The following is a 4,418-nucleotide window of genomic DNA, read 5'->3' on the forward strand; positions in this document are numbered from 1 at the left end:
CCTCCTCCTCCTCCTCATCATCGTTTAACGTCCGCCTTCCATGCTAGCATGGGTTGGACGATTTGACTGAGGACTGGTGAAACCGGATGGCTACACCAGGCTCCAATCTGATCTGGCAGAGTTTCTACGGCTGGATGCCCTTCCTAACACCAACCACTCAGAGAGTGTAGTGGGTGCTTTTACGTGCCACTGGCATGAGGGCGGCCAGTTAGGCGGTACTGGCAACGGCCACGCTCAAAATGGTGCTTTTTACGTGCCACCTGCACAGGTGCCAATTTAGCGGCACTGGCAACGATCTCGCTCGAATGGTTTTTAACGTGCCAGTAAGGCGACACTGGTAACAATCATGCCCAAATGGTGCTATTTACTTATCCCTTCCCCCAAACATGCTGGCTTTGTGCTAAAATTCAAAATCAATACTACTACTAGATAAATTGGTCAATTACGAAGAATTTATAAATTTCAAGAGAACATGAAATAATTCTTTTTTGGAACAGTGGATCTCCAAGCAGATGATAAAGCTATAAATTATAGTATGTAAATGTTAAGTTAAAAAACCCTTTGGCTAGAAAAGACTGAAGGTTGCCTATTGGCACTAGAACTTACGTCTGTAAAGATGACGGGGGCTCTACCATCGGACCAAAGCAATCCTTTGAATTTCTCCATTCATTTTTAGAAGTTTTATACTTACCAATAAAATTGTTTACATGGACTTTGGGTGGTTCTTAAGAAAGAACATGGATGTCCTCAAAGGTTCAGATCCCTGCACGAAGGAAAGCAGGCCCTTGTAGTACAAAATAACAATACCTCATGCAAGCTTGTGGTGACAAATGGAGTTACACAAGGTGGGATGCTTGCTCCAGCACTGTTCTCTTTTTACCTTGCAGCAGTGTTGGAATTTGCTTTGAGGAAGTTGTAGAGGGAATCTGCATCCAGGCACAGCATGATGCTGATCTGTACAATGCAGTACAATGACAGAACTCCTGTCATCTTTACAGGAGATGTGAGTTCAAACCCCATGAGGATCCTTTGACTTTTTCTGTCCAAAGGGCTTTTTTTTTTAAACCCACTATTTACACCCTATTGTTTATAGTTTCAAAGTTGACTTATTAACACCACAGAACAGCAGAAATTTTGACTTACCTATCCGAGCACATTTCCAGAATGTACCTAGGAAACTGGAAATTGAAAAAAAAAAAAAAAAAAAAGAGCATTATTAAAGCATCTCCATAATATTAGTTACAGGGGAGGAAAATTATATAGTAGGTTATTACCACATAAGAATGAATAAATTTCTAGTAGCCTTAACGGGCAAGCTGGCAGAATCGTTAGCATGCTGGACAAAATGCGTAGCAGCATTTTGTCCATCTTTATGTTTTGAGTTCAAATTTGACTGAGGACTGGTGAAACCAGATGGCTACACCAGACTCCAATTTGATTTGGCAGAGTTTCTACAGCTGGATGCCCTTCTTAACGCCATATCATCATCATCATCATCATCATCGTTTAACGTCCGCTTTCCATGCTAGCATGGGTTGGACGATTTGACTGAGGACTGGTGAAACCGGATGGCTACACCAGGCTCCAATCTAATTTGGCAGAGTTTCTACATGCATATATATATATACATCAGTAAAAGACTGATCTAGCTAGTTTGAACATAAAGCAGGTAAAATATCTGGGCTGGATACGGCCAGTCTAAATGCTAAAAGGTTAAAATTGCGACAACTCAAACAAATATACAATTAACAAGTCCAAAAGCAAATGAAGAATTAAATTAAAACTGATTTCAATAATACATACCCTTGTTTATTTTTGTCCAGGAGGGAAGGGAAAAATGCTCGCAGATATGTACAGGTACAGATCAACAACAACACTACTGTCAACAAACTTTGGAAGTTGAACAAAGCAGACTGCAATAAGAACAAAAATAATACATTAAGTAACGATGATGCTGATAATGACGAGGAGGTATTCAGAGAAACTTATGGAAACATAACCAAGTAAAATCCCCAGCTGGCAACCAGTAGGGTGGAGGCTGTCCTCTCAACCAATATACTGCTGTAGGTGCTGCTGGATGACAAACTCTGGTGGTTATGTTATTCCATACTTTCCGCTGAAATTTTCAGGATGACATAGGACCGAGATGCCTGGCAGCTTGTTGTACTCAAGAAGACCCATACTCCACAGAAGAAGTATTAAGACTGGTCCCTCTCTGCTAGTGCCATGTAAAAAAGTGTCTGTGCAGTTCTACATAAAAGCACTCATATGGTGCCATGTAAAAGCACCCAGCACACTCTGTGAAGTGGTTGGCATTAGGAAGGGCATCCAACCGTAGAAACCATGCCAAACCAGACTGGAGTCTGGTGCAGCTTACAGTTTGTCAGCTCTGGTCTTTAACGGACATTAAATGATGATATATAACGGGCTTCTTTTAGTTTCCGTCTATAAAATCCACTAATAAGGTTTTGGTCGGCCCAGGGATGTACTAGAGGATACTTACCCAAGGTGCCACACAATGGGACTGAACTAAGAATCATATGGTTTGGAAGCAAACTTATTAACACAGAGCCATGCCTGCACCAGTTTGTTTTATTTTTTTTGTAACGAAATGGATTCAGACTTAGCCCAGTGGTTCAGAAGTTTGCTTCTCAACTACTAGATCGATTCCACTACGTGGCACCTTGAACAAGTATCTTCTACTATCATCACTTCTTTGTGTAGACGGAAACTGCGTGAATCGGTTACATAACAGGAAAAAATGCTGATAAACGATGCGTCAAGCAAAAAATGCTTTCCTCTTTTCTCTTGCCATCAGAAATGTAGTGTAATAATTAGTGATTGTACTGTTGGGCACAGTTAACCAACAAACGACGCTATTGTTCACAATATGCTTGATGTATAATATAAAATGTAATGTACGATAGGTTAGCCTTTGAACCCTGGTTGCGTTAGACACCCGAATGTACGTCAAACCATGTAAGGTAAAGTTTAACGAACAAGAAACAGTGTCGTTTACAAGGTTTCGTGTATTTATAAAAGTTGGCAAATTTAGAGAGAAATTTTTCCTTTTACTTTCTCTCTCTCCCATGAAATGTTTCTCTCAAAACGTCAGCAAACTCAGCCATTATTTCAAATTACATAGACACACACACACACATACATATATTCGAAACGCCGGTGTTAAAATGGGGGTAGCTGATGAATGAAAATGTTCTCTGTGGCTTGTGTGTTTTCTGTACTCTGGTTATTATTATTTTTTTTGTCCACGTTTTGTTTGCAATGTCCTGTACGCAGATATGCACCTATATATACAGGTAGACGTAGGTGTGCACATACCTGTACGTATATATGCATATACTCATTTATTATTTGTTATATATATATATATATATATATATAGTCTCTTATTGTCTTTTAAATAATAACTGGTTGATATTATCTGTGAGTACAAGAGGATTCCATTCCACTTTCTACGAGAATTAATATTTCTTTATAAATTTAGATATTAAAGACAAACTGGAAAATGTGTCGATAAAAATTGATACACACACACACACACTCATATACATACAGACGCACGCACACACACACACTATAGTATTCTGAGACACTCACACACTATAGTAATCCTGAGGCACTCGCATCCTCCTCGAAATCGAAACCAAATTCCAAGAAGTAAGGCACTATTTGCCAATTATATATATTCGGAAATAAAGCAACGATACAAAATTTAGTTTGATAAGCGACCCTGGGCTGCGAAACTAGGTTTACTTTCAAAATTGATGCCAGTAGCTATTTGAAAGCACCGTCAAAAGTAATGTTATATACTTCTCACTAGGGTCGGCCCAGCAGCATTGTAGATCCTTAGGGATCATCACTGGACCCTGTAGCATTTCTTTATTGACAGCAAGCCTCAGCATACATAGATCAGAACTGCACCACCACCTTCTCAAATTCGACTCCCCCTCCTGTATCTGTCCAGGATATAAGACCGCTGTGGTTATCCCACAGAACGAAAAACCTTGCTAGAAGTGTTTTCTCCTTGCGACAACACCCAAAAAGAACTTTTGATTGCGAACTGGATTTTGCTGACGTAAACTAACGTTAATTTCTTCAGACTCCGGTGCTCTATATTTTGTATAATAGTCTTACATGTAACAAGGAACGGCTCCTTCCGTTTTGAGTTCGAATTCCACCGAGGCCAACTTTGCGTTTCAACTCTCCCCTGTCGATAAAATAACGGACTATTCAATCAGATGTGATTTTCTTTCTATTCGAATGACATAACATTCTATTAAACTTAGCATCGAACAGCAAATACTCGTTAAATATTTTTCATTTAATAATGTTACAACTTTACATTAAGGAGTGAAGCGAATTATTTCCTGTAATTCAGGCCGCTTCGTGATCTCTGC

This window comes from Octopus bimaculoides, chromosome 25 (assembly GCF_001194135.2).
Source record: "Octopus bimaculoides isolate UCB-OBI-ISO-001 chromosome 25, ASM119413v2, whole genome shotgun sequence".
NCBI lineage: Eukaryota > Metazoa > Mollusca > Cephalopoda > Octopoda > Octopodidae > Octopus > Octopus bimaculoides.